Below are 16,046 nucleotides of genomic sequence, written 5' to 3' on the forward strand. Positions count from 1 at the left end.
ATTATCCTTTGTATTCATGACACTTCCTGACTATTTTATACACACTGCTAGCAGCAAACCCCGCCCCCCGTGTGTCGGTAAGGTGGGCAGGGTTGGGGGCGCATGGGTGTAAAATATATTCAGGAATTGTGATGGATACAAAGGATTCTGGGTATTTGTTGTGTTGCGTTTATGTTGTGTTACTGTGAAGTTGTTCTCCCGAAATGTGTTTGTCAATCTTGTTGGGTGTGGCTTCACAGCGTGGCGCATATTAGTAAGTGTTAAAGTTGTTTATATCACAACCATCAGTGTACTCTGTATCACCCGGTGTATGTCTTTCAATCTTGAACGTGTAATTGCGTAAGCTGCACACAACATGTTGCCGGACCAACAATCGGTTCGTACATGTTGTTGAAGGTGTCTAAGGCAATGGCTTCACATCATGTCCACATTCTTGTCATCAAGATGAACGCTATTGGATTGTCGCGGGAACGTTAGCGGCTCCAATTGTTATCATTACTCTGTGAAACAGGTTTAATTTCTCTGTGAGTGGTAAAGGCGGACAACCTCTGATGTAATTCAGCGGGCGGGTACGGTCCTGATAAAATGGTGATCCGGGCGAACGGCGGGTGGATGACGACTTTGGTGATGCGGATGATATAATTGCCTATCCGCGCATCTCTAACACTTATACTGTACTTCCTGGTTGAACAATTTATAATGTTTAAACATTGCTGCCACCTAAGTTTATAAAGATGCTGATGTGTATTGTTATTCTTGCCATCCTTGTCCGGACCTGAGGAAGACTTGGTGGTGTGAATGGATCAAAGATGAGGCCGGGGAGGAATCATTGTACAAAAGCTTTTATTTTGATTGATTATTTGATTTATTGTTATTATTGTTGTTTTTATCCAATTTGATTTTATTGTTTTGATTTTGTACGGTGTCCTTGAGTGCCCAGAAAGGCGCCTTATAAATAAAATGTATTATTATTAAACAAGCCCTCACTATTACAGATGCTGCAACAAACCTGAAGGAGATGCAAGCCAAATACAAATATTTATTTTTATATAGCCTTGGGTTGATTACTGTACATCAGCCCCTTTGTTTACGTCTCGGCGTCAACATGTCTGGAAACGAAAACCGTGAACGAAAACCAGATGTGGTAGACCCCTAAAAACCTCTTCGATCAGGGAAGCTCGGACCCCAGGACCTATTGCTATCGTGGGGGGCCAGTCGGATGAATTGTTTTCTATTCTCCCTCCGAGTTCCTGCATTCTTCCTACATCTTGTATGCCAAACAAGACACCTCTCAAAGAGCGGTGCCTGACAGCTCGATCTGGGAATGGTTAGTGGGTTCGCTTTTCGACTGTATAACACAGCTGAGAAACTCTGAACTTAATGCATTCCTTTTCAAATACTGGGGTGTGCCCCCCTGGGAGGGAGCGCATGTGACCTCGGGGAACATGCTTTTTTTTTTGCCGTACCAGAATATAATGAAGCGTATGTAGCACTTGGCTTCACTGAACCCACGTTGGAAGACAAGGAAAGACCAGTGTGTTGCTTCCTTTATTGTTAATGAGCTTACAGTGTTATACAGAGGTATAGTTATCACAATTTTATAGACAATTATACCATTTATAGTCATTTTGGAGAGTGTATATTAAAGGCCTACTGAAATGAGATTTTCTTATTTAAACGGGGATAACAGGTCCATTCTATGTGTCATACTTGATCATTTCGCGATATTGCCATATTTTTGCTGAAAGGATTTAGTAGAGAACATGGACGATACATTTCTCAACTTTTGGTCGCTAATAAAAAAGCTTTGCCTTTACCGGAAGTAGCAGACGATGTGCGCGTGACGTCACCGGTGTGAGGGCTCCTCACATCCTCACATTGTTTATAATGTGAGCCTCCAGCAGCAAGAGCGATTCGGACCGACAAAGCGACAATTTCCCCATTAATTTCAGCGAGGATGAAAGATTCGTGGATGAGGAAAGTTAGAGTAAAGCACCAAAAAAAAAAGAAAAAGCGACGGCTCCAGGCGACGGCAGTGTGAGCATTTCAGATGTAATTAGACACATTTACTGAGATAATTCTGGAAGATCCCTTATCTGCCTATTGTTTTAATAGTGTTTTAGTGAGATTGTAAAGACATACCTGAAAGTCGGATGGCTGCGGTGAACGCCAGTGTCTCTCAGAGTAGCCGAGGAGCCAAGATCACAGCTGCCTTTTTGAGCTGCAGGATGAGGTCGCGTAATCCACTGAAGTCTCCGGTAAGAGACGACTTAATATTACAATTTTCCCATTAAAGAACTTGCTGGTTGACATACAGAAACATGTTCGCTTGACCGCTCTGTGTTAGAGCTTCACAACAAACAAAGAAACACAGGCTGTGTTTTGGTGCTAAAGGCAGCTGCAATACACCGCTTTCCACCAACAGCATTCTTATTTATAGTCTCCATTATTAATTGAACAAATTGCAAAAGATTCAGCAACACAGATGTTTCAACTATTAAGATAACTGACAATAAAAATACTTTGGAAAAAAATGTGCACACACAAAAAAAAGTTTAAACCCAACTGCTGGTTCAGAAAAGGATCAAACCCCTTATTTGAGTTATTTTAACTCAACATTTTGGGTTAATTTTTTCAACTCAACTTGTGCGTTGAATTACTTAACAAAAACGTTGAGTTATGATAACTTGTTGTTGGTTTATTCCCCACCAAACTATTGGGTACAATTATTTAACCAAAAAATTGAGTTAAGCTAACTCAATGTTGGTTGATTCATAACCCAACTATTGGGTTGAATGTATTTAACACAAAAGCTGAGTTATGCTCACTACGATGAGGGGTTATTTCTAACCAAACTATTGGGTTGAATTATTTAACCCAAAAGCTGAGTTATGCTAACTCAATGTTGGTTGATTCATAACTCAAATATTGGGTTGAATGTATTTAACACAAAAGCTGAGTTATGCCCAAGACAATGTTGGGTAACTCTCAACCCAACTATGGTTTAAATTATTTAACCCAAAAGTTGAATTATGCTAACTCAATGTTGGTTGATTCATAACCCAAATATTGGGTTGAATGTATTTAACGCAAAAGCTGAGTTATGCGCACAACAATGTTGGGTTATTCCCAACCCAACTATTGGGTTGAATTATTTACCCAAAAGTGGAGTTATGCTAACTCAATGTGGGTTGATTCATAACCCAAATATTGGGTCGAATGTATTTAACACAAAAGCTGAGTTATGCCCATTACAATGTTGGGTAACTCAACCCAACTATGGGTTAAATTATTTAACAAAAAAGTTGAATTATGCTAACTCAATGTTGGTTGATACATAACCCAAATATTGGGTTGAATGTATTTAACACAAAAGCTGAGTTATGCTCACTACAATGTTGGGTTATTCCCAACCCAACTATTGGGTTGAATTATTTACCCAAAAGTGGAGTTATCCTAACTCAATGTGGGTTGATTCATAACCCAAATGTTGGGTTGAATGTATTTAACGCAAAAGCTGAGTAATGCTCACTACAATGTTGGGTTATTCCCAACCCAACTATTAGGTTGAATCATTTACCCAAATGTGGAGTTATGCTAACTCAATGTGGGTTGAATTATAACCCAACTATTATGTTGAATTTATTTAACACTAAAGCTGAGTTATGCTCACTACAATGTTGGGTTATTCCCAACCCAACTATTGGGTTGAATTATTTACCCAAAAGTGGAGTTATCCTAACTCAATGTGGGTTGATTCATAACCCAAATGTTGGGTTGAATGTATTTGACACAAAAGCTGAGTTATGCTCACTACAATGTTGGGGTATTCCCAAAACAATTTTTGGGTTGAATTATTTACCCCAAAGTTGAGTTATGCTAACTCAATGTTGGTTGATTCATAACCCAACTATTGGGTTGAATTTATTTAACACAAAAGCTGAGTTGTGCTCACTACAATGTTGGGTTATTCCCAACCCAATTATTGGGTTGAATTACTGTATTTTACCCAAAAGTTGAGTTATGCCAACTCGATGTTGGTTGATTCATAACCGAACTATTGGGTTGAATTTATTTAACACAAAAGCTGAGTTATGCTCACTACAATGTTGGGTTATTCCCAAGCCAACTATTGGGTTGAATAATTTAACCCAAAAGTTGAGTTATGCTAACTCGATGTTGGTTGATTCATAACCCAACTATTAGGTTGAATGTATTTAACACATAAGCTGACTTATGCTCACTGCAATGTTTGGTCATTCCCAACCCAACTATTGGGTTGAATTATTTACCCAAAAGTGGAGTTATGCTAACTCAATGTGGGTTTATTCATAACCCAACTATTGGGTTGAATTTATTCAACACTAAAGCTGACTTATGCTCACTACAATGTTGGGTTATTCCCAACCCAACTATTGGGTTGCATTTATTTAACACAAAAGCTGAGTTATGCCCACTACCATGTTGGGGTATTCCCAAACAATTTTTGGGTTGAATTATTTCCCCAAAAGTTGAGTTATGCTAACTCAATGTTGGGTGATTCATAACCCAACTATTGGGTTGAATTTATTTAACACAAAAGTTGAGTTGTGCTCACTACAATGTTGGGTTATTCCCAACCCCATTATTGGGTTGAATTACTGTATTTAACCCAAAAGTTGAGTTATGCTAACTCGATGTTGGTTGATTCATAACCCAACTATTGGGTTGAATTTATTTAACACAAAAGCTGAGTTATGCGCACTACAATGTTGGGTTATTCCCAAACCAACTATTGGGTTGAATTATTTAATCCAAAAGTTGAGTTATGCTAATTCGATGTTGGTTGATTCATAACCCAACTATTAGGTTGAATGTATTTAACACAAAAGCTGACTTATGCCCACTGCAATGTTTGGTTATTCCCAACCCAACTATTGGGTTGAATTATATACCCAGATGAGGTGGCGACTTGTCCAGGGTGTACCCCGCCTTCCGCCCGATTGTAGCTGAGATAGGCGCCAGCGCCCCCCGCGACCCCCAAAAGGAATAAGCGGTAGAAAATGGATGGATGGATATATACCCAGAAGTGGAGTTATGCTAACTCAATGTGGGTTGATTCATAACCCAATTATTGGGTTGAATTTATTTAACACTGAAGCTGAGTTATGCGCACTACAATGTTGGTTTATTCCCAACCCAACTATTGGGTTGAGCAATTTAGCGCTCCTTGACCCATTAGTTAGTTACAAATTAATCATTTTACCGCTGGTTTGTCCGACTCCTTCCCAACTACTGATCAAAACAATTTTTATTCCATTAAAATATCCTCAAGAGCAAGATATTGTGAGCAATTCTCTCTCTTTTTTTTTTTTTTAACAAGAATTGCCCTGTATGTTCATAGTAGTCCTATACAGCGTGCTCAAATATTTTTTCCTGTACATGAGATGTATGTTTGTAAATAATGTTAATTAGATTAGTCCGTAATAAAATTCCCTTCAAGAAAAAAAGTAACTTTTTAAATAAAAAAACAAAAAAAAAACAAATTAAAGCTGCAAGCAGCGTTGGTCGGGCCCGCTTTGGCTGCTGCCCCCGCGACTCAAGCCCGGATAAGCAGTAGAAGATGGATGGATGGATTATTACACAGAGAAAAAGTACTCATGTGTTATACATCAATCTCATATTAATAACAGTTGTAAAGTGGCTTGGGCATTTTTATAAGGATGCCTTGGTGCCGCCATTTTGAGACTCTATAGCATTGTTTAAGGGAAGTGGGAATAGCAAACTTCTTGTTGATTTTTGCCGAAGGATAACAATTACTAAAGTGTAGGTGTAGGTGAGACCTACATAGAGGTTTTTGTTTCATGTCTCTCTGACGTCCCTACCGGAAGTTAAAAGCAGTTTTGTCTGTGTTTTCTTCCTAGGAGCAGTTTGTCTGTCTTGTATTCCTAGGGGGCGCTAGAGCGCAATTTTGAGTTTTGGGTTATGTTTTTTTTTATCAGATCGCAATTTTTGCCAGTCCTGATGTGTGTGCCAAGTTTGGTGAGTTTTGAAGCATCTTAAGGGGGTCAAATTACAGCTCAAAGAGGCAAAAATAAAAAAATTTAGGAAACTTTGCGCAGGGGTTATTTGAAGGCACGTAAAATCAAAACCGGAGCAGTAATCAAAACTATTTCGATAACTTTTAATCAAAAGGGTTCAATCTCTCTCCTGTGCGAGTTTGAAGCCGACATGACAAAGGCGCTCAGAGGAAATCATTTTTGAAAAAAGGTTACGGGTTTTTCACAAAACTTTTGTTTTGAAGGGGTATTTGCCAACTTTCTGTGGATTTTTGCTGAAGTATGTCAATTATTAAAATGTAGGTCTAAGCGAGACCTACATAGAAGTGTTTGTTTCATGTCTCTCCGACATTCCTACCGGAAGTTACAAGCAGTTTTGTCTGTGTTTTCTTCCTAGGAGCAGTTTTTTCTGTGTTTTAGTCAAAAATTGCGCTCGAGCGCAATTTTGAGTGTTGTTTTTTTTTTTTTTTTTTTAGATCGCAATTTTTGCAAGTCCTCATGTATGTGCCAAGTTTGGTGAGTTTTGAAGCATTTTAAGGGGGTCAAATTACAGTGCAAAGAGGCAAAAATAGCATTTTTTAGGCAAATTTTGCTTTGAAGGGTTTTTGCAAAATTTTTGTTGATTTTTGCCCTAAAATGTAAATAATGAAATGTAGGTATAAGTCAGCCCTGCATATAGGTTTTCGTTTAATGTCGCTACGACATTCCTAACGGAATTTACAAGCAGTTTTGTCTGAGTTTTTTCCTAGGGAGCGCTAGAGCGCAATTTATATTTTTGGGGTTTGGTTGCTAAATACGTTGGGAAGGTTTGCCAATTCTCTGAGCTGCAACCTTATCGTGGTAGAGGAGTTTGCGTGTCCCAATGATCCTAGGAGCTATGTTGTCCGGGGGCATAAAGCCCCCTGGTAGGGTCTCCCAAGGCAAACAGGTTCTAGGTGAGGGATCAGACAAAGAGCAGCTCGAAGACCTTTATGAAGAAGAAACATCATGGACCCAGATTTCCCTCGCCCGGACGCGGGTCACCGGGGCCCCCCTCTGGAGCCAGGCCCGGAGGTGGGGCACGATGGCGAGCGCCTGGTGGCCGGGCCTGTTCCCATGGGGCCCGGCCGGGCACAGCCCGAAGAGGCAACGTGGGTCACCCCTCCAATGGGCTCACCACCCATAGCAGGGGCCATAGAGGTCGGGTGCATTGTGAGCTGGGCGACAGCCGAAGGCAGGGCACTTGGCGGTCCGATCCTCGGCTACAGAAGCTAGCTCTTGGGACGTGGAACGTCACGTCACTGGGGGGGAAAGAGCCTGAGCTAGTGCGCGAAGTCGAGAAATTCCGGCTGGATATAGTCGGACTCACTTCGACGCACAGCAAGGGCTCTGGAACCACTTCTCTCGAGAGGGATTGGACCCTCTTCCACTCTGGCGTTGCCGGCAGTGAGAGGCGACGTGCTGGGGTGGCAATTCTTGTTTACCCCCGGCTCAAAGCCTGTACGTTGGAGTTCAACCCGGTGGACGAAAGGGTAGCCTCCCTCCGCCTTCGGGTGGGGGGACGGGTCCTGACTGTTGTTTGTGCTTATGCACCAAACAGCAGTTCAGAGTACCCACCCTTTTTGGGAACGCTCGAGGGAGTACTGGAAAGTGCTCCCCCGGGTGATTCCCTTGTCCTACTGGGAGACTTCAACGCTCACGTTGGCAACGACAGTGAAACCTGGAGAGGCGTGATTGGGAAGAATGGCCGCCCGGATCTGAACCCGAGTGGTGTTTTGTTATTGGACTTTTGTGCTCGTCACGGATTGTCCATAACAAACACCATGTTCAAGCATAAGGGTGTCCATATGTGCACTTGGCACCAGGACACCCTAGGCCGCAGTTCCATGATCGACTTTGTAGTTGTGTCATCGGATTTGCGGCCTCATGTTATGGACACTCGGGTGAAGAGAGGGGCGGAGCTTTCTACCGATCACCACCTGGTGGTGAGTTGGCTGCGATGGTGGGGGAGGATGCCGGACAGACCTGGGAGGCCCAAACGCATTGTGAGGGTCTGCTGGGAACGTCTGGCAGAGTCTCCTGTCAGACAAAGTTTCAATTCCCACCTCCGGAAGAACTTTGAACATGTCACGAGGGAGGTGCTGGACATTGAGTCCGAGTGGACCATGTTCCGCACCTCTATTGTCGAGGCGGCAGATCGGAGCTGTGGCCGCAAGGTAGTTGGTGCCTGTCGGGGCGGCAATCCTAAAACCCCTTGGTGGACACCAGCGGTGAGGGATGCCGTCAAGCTGAAGAAGGAGTCCTATCGGGTCCTTTTGACTCATAGGACTCCGGAGGCAGTGGACAGGTACCGACAGGCCAAGCGGTGTGCAGCTTCAGCGGTCGCGGAGGCAAAAACTCGGACATGGGAAGAGTTCGGGGAAGCCATGGAAAACGACTTCCGGACGGCTTCGAAGCGATTCTGGACCACCGTCCGCCGCCTCAGGAAGGGGAAACAGTGCACTATCAACACCGTGTATGGTGCGGATGGTGTTCTGCTGACCTCGACTGCGGATGTTGTGGATAGGTGGAAGGAATACTTCGAAGACCTCCTCAATCCCACCAACACGTCTTCCTATGAGGAAGCAGTGCCTGGGGAATCTGTGGTGGACTCACCTATTTCTGGGGCTGAGGTCGCTGAGGTAGTTAAAAAGCTCCTCGGTGGCAAGGCCCCAGGGGTGGACGAGATCCGCCCGGAGTTCCTTAAGGCTCTGGATGCTGTGGGGCTGTCTTGGTTGACAAGACTTTGCAGCATCGCGTGGACATCGGGGGCGGTACCTCTGGATTGGCAGACCGGGGTGGTGGTTCCTCTCTTTAAGAAGGGGGGACCGGAGGGTGTGTTCCAACTATCGTGGGATCACACTCCTCAGCCTTCCTGGTAAGGTTTATTCAGGTGTACTGGAGAGGAGGCTACGTCGGATAGTCGAACCTCGGATTCAGGAGGAACAGTGTGGTTTTCGTCCTGGTCGTGGAACTGTGGACCAGCTCTATACTCTCGGCAGGGTTCTTGAGGGTGCATGGGAGTTTGCCCAACCAGCCTACATGTGCTTTGTGGACTTGGAGAAGGCATTCGACCGTGTCCCTCGGGAAGTCCTGTGGGGAGTGCTCAGAGAGTATGGGGTATCGGACTGTCTTATTGTGGCGGTCCGTTCCCTGTACGATCAGTGCCAGAGCTTGGTCCGCATTGCCGGCAGTAAGTCGAACACATTTCCAGTGAGGGTTGGACTCCGCCAAGGCTGTCCTTTGTCACCGATTCTGTTCATAACTTTTATGGACAGAATTTCTAGGCGCAGTCAAGGCGTTGAGGGGTTCCGGTTTGGTAACCGCAGGATTAGGTCTTTGCTTTTTGCAGATGATGTGGTCCTGATGGCTTCATCTGACCGGGATCTTCAGCTCTCGCTGGATCGGTTCGCAGCCGAGTGTGAAGCGACCGGAATGAGAATCAGCACCTCCAAGTCCGAGTCCATGGTTCTCGCCCGGAAAAGGGTGGATTGCCATCTCCGGGTTGGGGAGGAGACCCTGCCCCAAGTGGAGGTGTTCAAGTACCTAGGAGTCTTGTTCACGATTGAGACGGAAGAGTGGATCGTGAGATCGACAGGCGGATCGGTGCGGCGTCTTCAGTAATGCGGACGTTGTACCGGTCCATTGTGGTGAAGAAGGAGCTGAGCCGGAAGGCAAAGCTCTCAATTTACCGGTCGATCTACGTTCCCATCCTCACCTATGGTCATGAGCTTTGGGTCATGACCGAAAGGATAAGATCACGGGTACAAGCGGCCGAAATGAGTTTCCTCCGCCGTGTGGCGGGGCTCTCCCTTAGAGATAGGGTGAGAAGCTCTGCCATCCGGGAGGAACTCAAAGTAAAGCCGCTGCTCCTTCACATCAAGAGGAGCCAGATGAGGTGGTTCGGGCATCTGGTCAGGATGCCACCCGAACGCCTCCCTAGGGAGGTGTTTAGGGCACGTCCAACCGGTAGGAGGCCACGGGGAAGACCCAGGACACGTTGGGAAGACTATGTCTCCCGGCTGGCCTGGGAACGCCTCGGGATCCCCCGGGAAGAGCTAGACGAAGTGGCTGGGGAGAGGGAAGTCTGGGTTTCCCTGCTTAGGCTGTTGCCCCCGCGACCCGACCTCGGATAAGCGGAAGATGATGGATGGATGGATGGATGGATGGTTTGCCAACCCGATGTGTGTGTCAAATTTGGTGAGTTTTGAAGCATGTTAAGGGGGTCGAATTACAGCGCATAGGTGCGGAATAATAAAGAAAGTGTTACGCCGGTGTGGCATCGTGGTACCGGGTTCGATTCCCTCGAGGATGCGTCAAAATTGAATACAGCAAAGGTAAGTTTTAACAGATTTTTTCTACAACAAGGATCTAAGAAACAAAACACTGGAGCTAACAAAAGGAAACCAAAGACGCTAGTATGAGAACTAGGTGATACAAAATACAAACTAAACTGACCCGTAGGCACAAAAGAGAAAACAAAACCTTCAGCATGAGAACTGGAATGAACAATGGCTAGCGTGCAAAGCTTAGCGAGAATATACATACATGAAAGTGTTGCAAGCGTAACTCGTTGCGTGAAAAGCAAATCATGAACCCAGAAAGAGTAATGAAAAGAGACGGGCTTAAATAGGGAAGTAATCAAAAGTGACAGGTGTGTAGAAATCGTGATTAGCAGGTGGGATCAATGAGCAACCATGGTGACTGACTAAACAGGAAGTAAGAGTGTAGAACGACTTAGTCATACAACAACTGGAAGTATCAACAGTAATATGTGGTGATCCAAGTAGCGGATCGCAACAGAAAGAATAATAAAACGCACGAAATTCAATAGGTCCTTTGGCCCATTGCAAAAGTACTCCGCAATGGGCCATGCGAGCCCTAAAAACAGAAATTGAGTTAGAATTATACCCTTATAACCCCCAAAAATGCATTGCTCCTCATAGAAATAACCTCAAAATTTAACCCAACACTAACAACCCTTTAATTGGGTTATCAAAATAACCCTATATTTTCTTTTTTTGTGCGTTTTCGCAGATCACTGGCACTGCGCTATTTTGAAAGACCACCGCTTTTATTGTGAAGGCTCGCCTTGCCTTCAGACTGCTGGATGGAGGCGGCTGCGGGCGCAGGCAGACTTGAGCGCGGCTCCCATGCTGCATGACCGCCTCCTCGGGACCAGACCAGCTGCGTGTGTCACACGTCGCGGATGGACGATGCTGGACCAAACTCTTTGTCCTTCTCCGCCATTTGGGCTGTGAATGTGCTTAGGGTAGGGGGTTCCTGGGGGAGTTAAGAAATAAAATCCCGCATCTGGATTACACGCTTTTTAGGAGACGGTCCACCCCTAAAATGAGCAGGATCTCCTCATGTGCCCTCAAACTATGAACAGGCAGCAACAGGATTCGGGAGAAACAGGCAAGTTGACAGAAGTGTTGGACCGGAGACGACTGAATGTGACTCTGAGTATTTACGCAACCTTTTTGTTCACCATAATGTTGAATTAACGTGGACTGTGCATGGCGACACATATTAATGCAAGTATGTCCCTCCTTGGTCCTGCAAAGTTGTTCTTCTACTATTCAGGTCTGACTGGATCCTAGTTTTAAAATGCAGTATTTAACATATTGGGAGATATGAGCAGCATGCATGCTGTCAAACACTTTCCACTTGACCTTGCTCTCCTTAACCTTCACATCCCGTAAGGCGTGATCTATAGCCTTCATGCTTTCTGTTTGTTCCCCTCCTCCCCCCTTGTGAAGCATCAACTGGTGGCTTCTCAAATGAGATCTGGCAGTCGTCCAGTTTTCCTGCGGATCAGCAGTGCAAAAAAAAAAAAAATGAGATGCCAATCGCGTAAGTAGGCGAGAGTACTTTGAAGATTTTTATCTTGCAGCTGCAGCAACATTGGAGACAAAATTCCGAGGTTTCTTTTTTCCTTTTCGTGTCACATATTCACTTGTTGCCGGGCAGAGATTGGAGGGATGGTTTATCATCGCCTCATGTCAATGGAATAAAAATGATGAGTCAGTTAGGGCCACTAGGGCGGTAAAGGTTCACTATACACAAAAAAATGCCGGGTTGCAAAAATAACCCGAATTTAACCCAACAGCTGGTTCAGAAAAGGACGAACCCCTCATTGGAGTTATTCTAACTCGACATTTTGGGTTAATTTTTTCAACCCAACTTTAGCGTTGAATTATTAAACCAAAAAGTTGAGTTATGATAACTTAATGTTGGGTTATTCCCCAACCAAAAAGATAAAAAAATATATAAATGAAAAACATTTTCTTGAACAAAAAAGAAACTAAAATAAAAATAAAAACAGTTACCGTATTTTTCTGATTATAAATCGCAATTTTTTTCATAGTTTGGCCGGGGGTGCGACATATACTCCGGAGCGACTTATGTGTGAAATTATTAACACATTACCGTAAAATATTAAATAAGATTATTTATCTCATTCGCGGAAGAGACGAAGAAAATGTCAGCAATCGTCACACACACGTCAACCAATAGGATTTTGGCGGCGGAGGGTCATGGCAGAAGTGCATTGTGGGTCATGGGATGCTAACTGATATATGCTACTGCTGTAGCTATTAAAATGGATCATTTCAACGTTGGCGATAACTCATAAAAACTGAGAAGGGCTGAACAAAAATGGCACCGAAAAGGAAATCATGTACTGCAGATTACACAACATCAAATAATATTACTTAACTAATTCATGGAAGAGACGAAGAAAATGTCAGCAATCGTCACACACACTCGTCAACCAATAAGAATTTGGCGGGGGAGGGTCATGGCAGAAGTGCATTGTGGGTCATGGGATGCTAACTGCTATATGCTATACGCTACTGCCGTAACTATTAAAATGGATCATTTCAACGTTGCCGGTAATTTATAAAAACTGAGAAAGGCTGAACAAAAATGGCACCGAAAAGGAAATCATGTACTGCAGATTAGACAATATCAAATAATATTACTTATCTAATTCGCGGAAGAGAAGAAGAAAATGTCAGCAATTGTCACACACACTCGTCAACCAATAAGAATTCGGCAGGGGAGGGTCATGGCAGAAGTGCAATGTGGGTCATGGGATGCTAACTGCTATATGCTACTGCCGTAGCTATTAAAATGGATCATTTCAACGTTGGCGGTAACTTATAAAAACTGAGAAGGGCTGAACAAAAATGGCACCGAAAAGGTTATCATGTACTGCAGATTACACAACATCAAATATTATTATTTATCTAATTCGCGGAAGAGACGAAGAAAATGTCAGCAATCGTCACACACACGTCAACCAATAACAATTCGGCAGGGGAGGGTCATGGCAGAAGTGCATTCGGGGTCATCGGATGCTAACTGCTATATGCTATATGCTAATGCCGTAGCTATTAAAATGGATGATTTCAACGTTGGCGGTAATTTATAAAAACTGAGAAGGGCTGAACAAAAATGGCACCGAAAAGGTTATCATGTACTGCAGATTACACAACATCAAATATTATTATTTATCTCATTCGCGGAAGAGACGAAGAAAATGTCAGCAATCGTCACACACACTCATCAACCAATAAGAATTCGGCAGGGGAGGGTCATGGGATGCTAACTGCTATACGCTACTGCCGTAGCTATTACAACGGATCATTTCAACATTGGCGGTAACTTTTAAAAACTGAGAAGGGCTGAACAAAAATGGCACCAAAAAGGTGATCATGTACTGCAGATTACAAGCTGGACGTTGTGAAACATGCAGCAGAAAACGACAAGAGGAAGCGGCGCATACCTTTGGAGTTGGCAGAGTTGTTTAGAAGAGACATCGAGGAAGAAGATTTGATCAGATTTATCGATTAGGAGTGACAGATCGTTTGGAAAACGTATAGCAAGTTCTATTATATTATAGTTATTTGAATGACTCTTACCATAATATGTTACGTTAACATACCTGGCCAGTTCTCAGTTGGTTATTTATGCGTCATATAACGTACACTTATTCAGTCTGTTGTTCACTATTCTTTATTTATTTTAAATTGCCTTTCAAATGTCTATTCTTGGTGTTAGGTTTTATCAAATAAATTTCCCCCAAAAATGCGACTTATACTCCAGTGCGATTTATATATGTTTTTTTTTCTTTATTATGCATTTTCGGCTGATGCGACGTATACTCCGGAGCGACCTATAATCCGAAAAATACGGTACATAGAAAATATTAATGAATGAAAATGAGTACAATGGAATGTTAAAAGTTAGTACTATTAGTGGACCAGCAGCACACACAATCATGTGTTCTTCACGGACTGTATCCCTTGCAGACTGTATCGATATATATTGTAGGAACCAGAATATTAATGACAGAAGGAAACAACCCTTTTGTGTGAATGAGTGTCAATAAGTGAGAATGAGTATAAATGGGGGAGGGAGGGTTTTGGGGTTGGTGAACTAATTGTAAGTGTATCTTGTGTTTTTTTATGTTGATTTAACTAAAAATAAAAGCAAAAATGTTGTGTTTGTTGATTCATAACCCAACTATTGGGTTGAATTTATTTAACACAAACGTTGAGTTGTGCTCTAATGAGCATAACTCAACGTTTGTGTTAAATAAGTTAATATTATAAACAATTTTCCCTCTAATTTTTCATATGTGTGAGCAAAAAGCAAAACTTCTTGAGCATTCAGTGGCGCACATGTGAGCGACGGCAGACGTGCACACTGTTATGCGGTTTTTCTTTTTATTCGATTTTGTGCACGGCCTAGATTTGTCATGCGCAGAGGACGTGTGAGTAGTGTGCAATTGCACAGGCGCGTACTTTAGAGCAGTGGTCCCCAACCACCAGACCGATTGCTACCCGGCCGCACAAGAAATAAAAAATAAAAAAGTATTATATATATATTTTTTGAATTACTAAATCAACGTAAAAAACACAATCTATACATTATATACCAATATAGATCAATACAGTCTGCAGGGATACAGTCCGTAAGCACACCTTATTGTAATACTTTATGGAAAAAAAACAAAAAACCCTCCCGCCCCCCGGTCCATGGGACAAATTTTGAAGCGGTCTGCAGCTACAAAAAGTTTGGGGACCACTGCCTTAGAGGGAATGTTGATTATAAAAATATGAATCCAATTATAACAAATAATAAAGTATAAATGTATAAATTCAACCCAATGTTGGGTTGAATTATTTAACCCAAAAGTTGTGTTATGCTAACGCAATGTGGATTGATTCATAACCCAACTATTGGGTTGAATGTATTTAACACAAAAGCTGAGTTATGCTCACTACAATGTTGGGTTATTCGCAAGCCAAATATTGGGTTGCACAATTTAGCGCTCCTTGACCCAATAGTTGGTTAAAAACTATAGATTTTACTGCTGGTTGGTCTTACTCCTCCCCAACAACTGATACATTTTTTGTTATTCCTTTCAAATATACTCAAAAGCAAGATAGGAGTTGTTTACAAGAACTGAATCAGCTTGCTCAAATATTTTCATGTATATAAAATTTGTGATTTTAAAAAATGTTAATGAGATTAATCGTTAATAAAATTCACTTCAAGAAAAAAAAAGCCTTTTACCCAAAAATGCATTACTGATTGAAAAACAACCCAAAAATGGTTCATAGTTTGAAAAAACTGAAATTGAGTTAAAATAATACCCTTATAACCCAAAAAATACATTGCTCTTTATAAAAATAAATCCAAAATTTAACCCAACACTCGCAAGTCATAAATTGGGTTGGTAAAATAACCCAGTATTTTTTTGTGTCTAGGAGCTGACATGTCAGGCGGACAGTAGAAACTAAAAAACAAATAAAGTAGGGGACCACAACTTTTTTTCTATTTATTGCTGCATTATCCAAATGTGAAATGCTTGTAAAAAATAAAATAATTAAGTTTGCTGCCACAAACTAACTTACAGAGGACCTTTGATGATTTTGATCTGCATTTAAAACATTTCCCGGTGGTCTACATCAGTGT

General features: G+C 42.6%; 1 protein-coding gene across 1 annotated transcript in view; it reads left to right on the plus strand.

Moving 5' to 3' along the window:
- Positions 1 to 11,100: 11,100 nt before the first annotated feature.
- Positions 11,101 to 16,046, plus strand: part of tmem200b (transmembrane protein 200B) — a 44,097-nt gene continuing 39,151 nt past the window's right edge. The window contains exon 1 of the mRNA XM_061882188.1: positions 11,101 to 11,474. The gene's annotated coding sequence lies outside the window, so the exon portion shown is untranslated. The remainder of the gene's footprint in view (positions 11,475 to 16,046) is intronic.

The sequence above is a fragment of the Nerophis ophidion genome, linkage group LG21 (assembly GCF_033978795.1).
Source record: "Nerophis ophidion isolate RoL-2023_Sa linkage group LG21, RoL_Noph_v1.0, whole genome shotgun sequence".
Classification (NCBI taxonomy): Eukaryota; Metazoa; Chordata; class Actinopteri; order Syngnathiformes; family Syngnathidae; genus Nerophis; species Nerophis ophidion.